Source organism: Triticum aestivum, chromosome 4A (assembly GCF_018294505.1).
Source record: "Triticum aestivum cultivar Chinese Spring chromosome 4A, IWGSC CS RefSeq v2.1, whole genome shotgun sequence".
Lineage (NCBI taxonomy): Eukaryota > Viridiplantae > Streptophyta > Magnoliopsida > Poales > Poaceae > Triticum > Triticum aestivum.
In genome coordinates this window covers 689,577,354-689,587,416 of record NC_057803.1, presented here as the reverse complement: position 1 = coordinate 689,587,416, position 10,063 = coordinate 689,577,354, and the positions used below count along the sequence as shown (strand labels likewise).

At 43.5% G+C, this 10,063-nt stretch overlaps 1 pseudogene; it reads left to right on the top strand.

The window, feature by feature from the left end:
- Positions 1-1,836, top strand: part of LOC123084284 (3-phosphoshikimate 1-carboxyvinyltransferase 2-like) — a 3,456-nt pseudogene extending 1,620 nt beyond the window's left edge.
- Positions 1,837-10,063: the final 8,227 nt, after the last annotated feature.

Below are 10,063 nucleotides of genomic sequence, written 5' to 3'. Positions count from 1 at the left end.
TGTAGCATTCTGATAGTTGGGACAGATTCTACATTAAGGGAGGACAAAAATACAAGTAAGTTCTACATTGCTTTACTTCTGATAGTGGAGTACAAAAACATGATTCTAGTTTTCAGCCTACCCAAATATTTATACACACACCCCCATTTGAATTATTCATAAACTAGGAAAAAAATATTGTACAAAATCTGCCGACTGCTTAGTAGCTCTGAAGGCGCATTGCGCTAGGAAACCAGTGCCTACCTACAATGCATTGGCAATCGACTCTGCTACCTACAATGCATTGCACATTTCTGTTTTCTGGACATAGAATTGATCAGACGAGAAGTATCATCCATCTTAAAATTGGACTGAAAATAGAGAATATCAGCAGTTGTTTGGCAGTGAGCATCTATGCAGATGATTCTTGATTTTGCTTCTTTTGGCCCTTCTTATCTTATGCCCTTGCTGCCATATGGCCCATCAGGATACACATCCATGCTTTTACTGAACATACTCTTATGTATTCGGAAACTGTTAGTTCAAACTTCATAAATGTTGATGTAACCATTTCCTAAACGAGCCATCTTTTCTCTGGGATCGGCAGGTCCCCTGGTAATGCTTATGTCGAAGGTGATGCCTCAAGTGCAAGTTATCTCTTGGCCGGTGCTGCCATCACTGAAGGGACTGTGACTGTCGAAGGTTGTGGCACCACCAGTTTGCAGGTAAAATTCTACTATCCATTTTTACCCTTTTGGTTGAGCATTCTTGACATTATTGAATGTACCATTTTCAACCAAACATGCTTTAAGTGGGTATTCATAGCCGAATCTATCAACTGCCATATTCCGTAAGTTGCTTCCATGTGCTGTTATTCTCCCTGACGATGTGTAATATTGCAGGGTGATGTGAAATTCGTTGAGGTACTTGAAATGATGGGAGCTAAGGTTACATGGACTGACACTAGTGTAACTGTTACTGGCCCACCGCGTCAGCCCTTTGGAAGGAAACACTTGAAGGCTATCGATGTCAACATGAACAAAATGCCTGACGTGGCCTTGACTCTTGTTGTTGTTGCCCTCCTTGCCGATGGTCCAACTGCTATCAGACATGGTAAACTTTCTATGGCCTTCCATACCTAGCAATCTACCACGTGCGGCGCGGTTACTCTGTAGCATCAGGGAAGGGATAAAGGACTCGAAATCACCCTGTTATGTCTTGACACTTGTTCATTCTCTTCTGCAGTTGCCTCCTAGAGAGTGAAGGAAACCGAAAGAATGGTTGCGATCCGGACCAAGCTGACGAAGGTAACTATATACAATGTCTCCTATTCTTAAAAATTTCAACAAAATTTCAGTGGAATTTCCGAAATTTCGCATATTTTAGTGGGGACTGAAATATTTTTAACCCCAAAATTTCGATGCAGATTCAAACTGATTTCAAAATAAATTTAAATTGTGTAGAAATTCATTAATAGTAAGTGAAATTTGAAATCTCAAAATCCGAAATAGTTTCCGAAATATGTGAAATTTCTGAAATTTTGCATATTTAAATGAGCTCCGAAATTATTTTGTTTCTGAAATTAAAAACCTTCCCGAGGTGCTTAATCTAACTTGTCATGTGTCTTGTGTCAAATAGCTGGGAGCAACGGTGGAGGAAGGCCCAAACTACTGCATCATCATGCCACCGGAGAAGATGAACGTCACAGTGATCGACACGTACGACGACCACCGGATGGCGATGGCTTTCTCCCTGGCGGCCTGCGCCGAGGTGCCAGTCACCATCAGGGACCCCGGGTGCACCCGCAAGACCTTCCCCAACTACTTCGACGTGCTAAGCACCTTCGTCAAGAACTAGATGGGGGAATCCATGGTTAGAGGATTTTTTGTCTTTTTCATCTTCTCGCGAGATGGTGTATGAGTTTGTAATATTAGTTTTGTAGTGCATGAGTCCTGAGGTAAAATGAAATGTATTGCACACCGTTTTTGTTTTTTCTATAAGAAATATATTACTGTTCTGTGATCTAGATGACGTGCTGCTGATCTTCAGCATGCAAGCTACAGGAAAGGGGGCAACATTCCCTAATACTCAAGCCTAAATGAAGTAGTTCAGGTATGGATCTCAACGAGAGAACCTATGGAGGGAGAGCGCGGTACCGGCATAGAACATGAGTGCTCATTGTTGTTAATTGTGCGTTAGGCATGCTATGGAAGCATAATTAGTGTGGCATTTCAACAGATACTACTAATGTGCTGGGCGAAATAGTTAGCGTAAACAAGCAGGCCCAGTTTGTGTTGCGAATGGAATCATGTGATGAACATTTCCTACCCTACATAAAACAAATATTCTAGAGCGCGGAGGTGTAACCTCATGTCGGAATGTGTGTATTTCAGGTCAGTGAGTTTCAGCCCACCGATCGGCGGAGACTATATTTGTCTTCCATGGCGGCTTGCCTGCAAACGTCTATTCCAGTCCGGACCGATCACCGTCCTCGACACTGAGGTGAGGCGTAAGAAATGGACTGGTTAACAGACTCCACTTCATTATTGTAGAATCATTCCCCATGCCTTCCAAGCCCACACACTTTACAATGGGCACTGTCGCTCATCTTTTGTTGCTAATGGAAATGGACACGTCTCCGTTGCTAAAGGAAATTGGAATTGGAGTCAGGAGCCACGGGGGAGATTGATATTTATTGGTTGGGTATGGTGACATGAAGTGCCTTTCTGGCCCACCACATTGCATATCTTTTGTGTGCTTCCGGTACTATTTTAACACGTGCATGGCTACACATCTCTATTCAGCTTTGATTTGCTATCTTCACCTTTATGCGAAGTAAAAATCATATATTCGCCACATCATAGGCTCTCATCCGTTCCACTCCTCCACGGCTAAATCATCGGTCATCAAACAGGCTACAAAATCTGGTATGTAGGGCAACCACATAGCATGGGTTCCATGGACGGCACCAACACACAAAGAGGCGAACTCATGAGCAAGTTTACTACAATCATGTGGATAACTCACCCTAATGGTTTCATTGATTTGAATGGACCGTTGTAGGAATCCTCATTCAATATATGAGTCCCTTGGAGGAAATGGGGAAACAAATCAAAAGTGAGGAAACAAATCCAATTATTTTATTCGAATGGACCGTTGTAGGAATCCTCATTCAATATATGAGTCCCTGCCTCTAACCTTTATATATTTTAAAGAATGGACCAATTTCGTCATTAATCGTTACCCCTACATGTCCCCTACCATGGTTTGCATAATCCAGTCACACCATTGGCCAGGGAATTTTTTTTAATTTCAGCATTCTATAGACAAACGACCACTTGATTTTATCATATGCTTTTTCAAAGTCCACTTTGAATAGCAGGGCACTCTGTTTTTTAATGCTTCATGTAAAATCACCACACCCTCCATAATGTATCTGCCCTTGATGAAAGCAGTCTGCACTGGAGAGATGATTGGGTTTACCACTTTGCTAAGTCTATTCATCAACACTTTGGTAATAATTTTAAAACTCACATTCAACAAGCAGATAGGTCTATACTTTTGTATCTATCTAGCATCTTTGGTCTTGGGTACCAGTGTGATGACCCCATAATTGATTCTAGAAATGTCCAGGGTCCCATTATGAAAATCATTAACTAGATTCATCAGATCTTCCTTGATCACATCCTAGAAAATTGATAGAAATTAACCGGGAAGACATCAGGGCCAGGGCTTTTATTTTTTTCCATTGAGAAAACTAAGTGTTTAACTTCTTCAGGGGAGAAAGGTTCGGTAATGTTGTCCACCTCCTAGTCGAAATACAATCAACATATTGAATATTAAGGGAAATGACAGATCTATCGGCTTGCCCAAACAAGTTTTTGTAAAACTTAGTTACGTATTCCATCAAATTCCCCCCCCCCTCAATTATTCCCCCTGTTTTGGAGGTAATTTTTTTCTCCTCCTCCCATTTGCTTTTGCATGATAATATCTAGAATTCTGATCTCCTTCTTTGATATCTCTATCTTTATATCTCTGAAGCCATTTCAATTCCTCTTCCTTCAGTAAATCATTTAGCTCTTTTCTCATCTATATCTGAAGATTTCTATCATGTGCACAGAGGCCCATAACCTCAGCATTTTTATCAATTTCATTCAGTTTTTCTAACAATTCTTTCTTCTTCCTCCTATATATAGCATGAGTATTGAGAGCCCATCCTTTATTTTTTTGTCTTAATTTTCTCATCTTTTTCGCCAAATGTCCATACTAGATCCATGCATGCATTTTCCCTCCCCAATGTTTTTGTTTAAATTCCTTAAACACTTCTCTCAACATCCAAGGGTTTTCAAATCTAAAGAAGTGTTGTATAGGGACTTGTGTCCCAGTATCCAAAATTAGAGGGGTATGGTCAGATATTTCTCTTTCCAAAGCAGTAACCATAGCAAGGGGATATTTATCTTCCCAATCAGGGCATATGAGCACCCTATCTAATTTTTCATAAGTTGGATCTGCTAAGCAATTTGCCCGGGTGAAATTTCTCCCATTTAATGGGATCTTGTCTGGATTGTAGTTCCTTTGTGAACCTTTGTTTGGTGTTTTAATTCATACAGCGGGAACACTTGTATCTATTGATTTGTAATGTTTGGTATCGATTTGTTACGATTTGATCCAGGCCAGGGTCGTGACACGGCGGCTGGACACGACGCCAAACCAGGGCGCCGACCTCATCTAGACGAACAGAGGTGAGCGGACCGCGCTAGATGACCGGAAGATGCTCCAGGACCACGGGAGACTGGCACTCGCCCCCAGCCATGCGATGGTTGCTCTGGTCGTCTTCGCGCCATACCTTGTCACCGGCCTCCCTTCCTGACACGACGGCTATCCGCATCGCGCGACCGGCTGCTGCAGAAGAAGCCGTCAAATTAACGAGGAGGAGTGGTGGTCAGCTTCGCGGCCAGTACGGTCTTCAGTGGTGTTCCTGTCGCTGTGGCGCCAGTCGTCGTTATATCACAGTAACGGCGGTCTGAGAGGATGATCCTCGTGGTGTTGGCGTCAAGGAGCGCTCACGCACGCTGTCTGTCTATGCCATGCAAGCGCACCATGGTGACAGCGTTGATGGCCAACATCGTGCACCACGAGGTGGAGGGACTAGAGGTGCGGGCCAGGGACGGGAGGTGGCTCGCCGAGCCGCCAGATCCGACGATCTGGCCTTCGTGGCCAGCAACATGTTGACGGTAAGACAAAAGCTGATCGTCCTCTCCCTCGTGATTGCAGCCTCATGTCGGGATGTGCGTAAATTGGGCCAGAGAGTGACACTTTTGCCGCTCAGGTACTGGAGCGCGAAGGTCTCTTCTGCCCGGGCCAATCGCCATGTCGCTAGCCAAGTCAGGTCGGAGATAAGACAGTTTAGTCCACTAAACCGCATTGCCGTAAGACAATTCCTGGTGCCCTTCAATCCTACGCAGTTCGTGTAAATAACTAAATATGACGGATGCTCTCCACTCCCTGGATGGCTGGATGCATATGGACGATCTATGTTCATAATGACAGAAAAATTGGACTTGGAACCAAGACTCTGGAGAGCTCGATATTTATCGATTATGTGTGATGTGAAGGTGCACTTCTAGTACTGTGTTAGTACATGGGGTGCTCTTCTCTAACCAGCTTTGATTTTCCTTTTGTCTGTCCAGTGTGCATGATAAAACCATATATTGACTGCCACATATGTTCTCATCGGTTGCATTTGCATGCCTTCCAACCAGAAGCCGACACAATCGAAAAGCAAGACCAAACATATGGAATTCTTCAATTCTAGACATCATATATGTTGTAATATTTTTTTCCCGAGAATGACGGGGAAAATCCCCACCGTTTGTTGTATTATTATTACTCCAAGGACTCCGCAGTCATACAATGTTTTCATTGAAATGATAAAAAGAGTAAGGTAGGATAAAACAACAAAGACGGATGGAGAGGAGAGACTCATCTATGCTAGACAAATCAGCTGGCGGTGCCCTTGGTCACAAATGCGCCTGCTCCAGATAAGAAGGTCGTCAGACCGGGAGTGGATTTTTCCTAACTAGTTACGCACACAACTTGTATCCTGGCCCTCCATCTAAGGTGCTGTCCAATCAACCTGCTCCATCATGTTGCCAGCCATGCAGTGCATCCCCTTGGCCCACATGCATGTTGCGGCTACTCCTACTTCATGTGCCTGTCGCCTCTTCAAACAAAATTACAGGATAAACAAATATGTCACTATTACTTTTAAATAAAATGTGCAACTTTAAATTCGTTTATGTATTTGAATTTCTCACAGTCAGCTCTACAAAACAAGTCCAATATCAATATATTTTAAATTAAATTACATGCCCAAGATAATATAAAATTTTGTATGGCTCAAAAAAGTTCCATAAACTTTTCATCAAAGTTCGGCCAAGCTATCTATAAGTTCTTTGGTTCAAGATACATTTTCTTGCAAAGTTCTTTCATATTTCTAGCAAAGTGCAGACCCACTATTCAGAAAGTTCTTCAGTCCCCGATTCTGTTTATTTAGCACTTCGCAATAAAAATGAAAAGTTCTTCACTGTTTAAAGCAAAGTTTCAAAAAAATTCAAAAACTACAGTGTAAACCTGTTCAAATGTGTATCCAAGACTAAACCTGTTCTAAATTTAGAAAACTACAGTGTAAACCCGATTTTGTTTCAAATGTATCCAAGACTAAACCTGCTCTAAAGGGCTTAGCGTCATTAGTTCAAATATGTAAAAAAAATTGAAAACGAAAGATATGTACCATCTAAATTGAAAAAGAAAATGAAAAGTGATGGAGTTAGAGGAGAGAGGGAAGATAATGCAGGCAATGCATGTGTCAGTACTTGCACAGGAAGAGAGAGAGAGAAAAGACCACGCACATGCAAGGGCTCGCATCCCCATGGACAAGCAACTATAGTGATTCGCGTTGCGCGCTCAACTGGTTAGGATTCGCCTTATTCGCTCCAGACCTTGGCAGCGCGCGTACATGTGATGAAGAGGTGGTCGGTGGTCTCTTTGGCGCCACAGGACTCGCATGATGGGGTAGGGGAAGCAGCTCTTGGCGTGGAGGTTCACCCGCGTGCTCAGGCGACCAACGGTGAGAAGACGCGCGAACACCTTGATCTTCGAGGGGAGGCCTCGGAGGATGTGAGGTCGGTGCAGCCGTGCAGAGAGAGCACTCGGTATACTGCACGCGACGAGAACCACGTCTCAGGGCCCCAAGCCATGATCCGGCGATCCGGCCTGGAGGAGACGTATGGTGTAAAATTATTACTCACAACTCACAAGGACAGAACACGGGTTGGCTTCAAGAAGACTAGTTCAGAGGAAACACTTCAGCAACTTGAACTTTAATCCCAAGGGCGCATAACACATCTCTTCTGTTCATATAACTTAGTCTCCTATTGCGCCCCTCGGTGTTTGATTTGACTTATCGTGCCTGTGCCCTATGAGGCTATGACTGGGAGCAACAGTCGAGCACGAACTATCCTACTGCATCATCACGCCACTGAAGAAGCTGAACGTAACAGCCATGGACACCTACGACAACCACCGGATGGCCATGTCCTTCTCCCTAGCGGCCTGCACCGAGGTGCCGGTCACCATGAGGGACCCCGGGTGCACCCGCAAGACCTTCCCCAACTACTTCGACGTGCTAATTAAGCACCTTTGTGAAGAACTAGCCTGGGAAAATCCACAAGGAATTGTGCTTGTACTTTGTAGCCTGTCCATGGTCTGAGGGAATTTTTACTCTTTTTCGTCTTCTCGTGAGGTCATGTATGAGTCTGTAATATTAGTTTTGAAGTGCCTGGGCCTTGAGGTAAAACGAAATGTATTGCCCACTGTATTTGTTTTACAAATATGACATAAATTACCTTTCAGTGATTTAGATGTCATGCTGGTGCTTGAGGAGGATCTTCACCATTCAAGCTATAGGAAAGGAGTAAGCGTTCCCTCAGTACAAACAACAGCACAGCTCTCAACGTAATGCTTGAAATATAATACTCAAATGTAAACAGTTCAGGTACGGATCTCAATGTGAGATCTTATGGAGGGAGAGCGTGCTACCGGCATAGAACATCAGTGTTCACTGTTGTTGCATTATGTGTTAAGCATGCTATGGAAGCTTAATTAGTGTGGCTTTTTAACAGATAATGCTACTAATGTGCTGGATGAAACGCGTAAACAAGTGGGCCCGGTTTGTGTTGAGAAAAAACAATTACATCATGTGATGAACATTTGCAGTCCTACACAAAACAAATACTCTAGCGGGCGGTGGTGCAACTTTATGTCGGGATATGAGTAGTCAATTCATCGTCTGCCAGGGACTAGTCTCCCACGGCGGCTGGCCCGCAAAGGTCTCTTCTAGTCCGGGCTCATCACCTTTTCCTCATGTGACGCGAGGTCAAAGAAATTAACTGATTAACAAACTTCACCTCACTACCGTAAAATCGTTCCTGGTGCCTTCCAAGCCTATACAATTTATAATGGATGCTTTCCACTCTCTAAATATGGAGGATCTTTTGTTGATATAGAAATATTAATTGGAATTAAGAGGCATGCAAGAGTTTGATCTCCGTCGATCGTTGCTGAAGGAAATTGAAATTGGAGTCAAGAGGCACAAGAGAGACTGGTATTTATTGGTTGAGTATGGTCATATGAAGGTACCACGTTTCCCCACCGCATTGCATGTCTTTTCTCTGCTTCGGGTATTATTTTAGCACATGGGCTACACATCTAGTCGGCTTTGATTTTCTATCTTTACCTTTATGTGTAGAAAAATCATATATTCGCCTCAGCATAGGCGCTCGTCCAGTGCACTCCTCCACGGCTAAATCACCCATCATCAAATAGGCGACAAAAATATGGTATGTAGCGCAACCACATAGTATGGCTTCGATGGACGACACCAACACACAAAAGGTGAGATTATTAGCAGCTTTATTACAATCATGAGGAGAACTCACACTAATGGTTTCATTTATTTGAATGGGCCTTTGTGATGTTGTTGGAATCTGGATCCAATGTACGAATTCCCACAAGGAAATGGGGAAACAAATATAATTATTTTATATTGATAGAAGCAGTGACAATATCGAGGGAGAGTGTATCACTACACAAAGTTAATACAATTAGGACTGAATTCTTTTATTCTAGAGCTCTTTTATGATACCCTGGTACTCCAAAATCACACATCGAGGCAGCTTAGTCATTGTTTTAAGGGTAATTTGTTTCTTTTTCATCATCAATCCACTTCTCCGTCACACGCTGCTCTTCCCTCCTGCACCGATCGCTCAGTTCCGCCGCTCGTTGCCATATTGGGTCGCCCCCGGCACGCCAGCACCCGCTGATCCGATTGCTTTGTCTTGGCGCCGTGTGCTCGAGATTGATGTACTACCACACACTGATGTCTGGATCAGCAAAACGAGGAGTACAGAGGAAACCAAGGGGCAGCAGATTCGTCGCCAATTCATCGCTCTGAATACTACTGAAGTTGTTAATTCATATATAGATGAACTAGAATAATTTGTAGAACGAGTATGGCTGTGATAAAATAGCAGGTGAGACATTTTTCTACTAATTCATTCATCCATCCAACTTAAATTTCTTCCAGTAAACGAGCCGCCATGGAGGCCTGAACGGCAGCTCACCCACCACGAATGTGCAGAAGCTGCCTCGGGACGGCATGCAAGTCGCGAGACTAGCTTGTCCTGGCTTCACCCCAAGCTAGGGTGGTGTGGCCGGCAATCGGAGCTCCAGACGCCATGAATAGAATATGGTTCTGTAAAAGGGATGACTTTTTTAGATGCTAAATACTTGGAGGTTACCAACGGGAGAAAAAAGACCAGAGTAAAAAGGAAATGGTCTCTTATGATTATGGTTTTGCCCCTTGGATCAAGGCGCTCCATGACTTTTTTGAGTTAGTACTCCGTGTGACTAGTGGTGGAGTACCAAATAACGATCGCCATTGGATCGGGAGAAATAAACGGTCCATATTAATTTCGCGGTACTGTAAAAGAGCTCCTGCACACATCTAGTATAATCCGTTTCC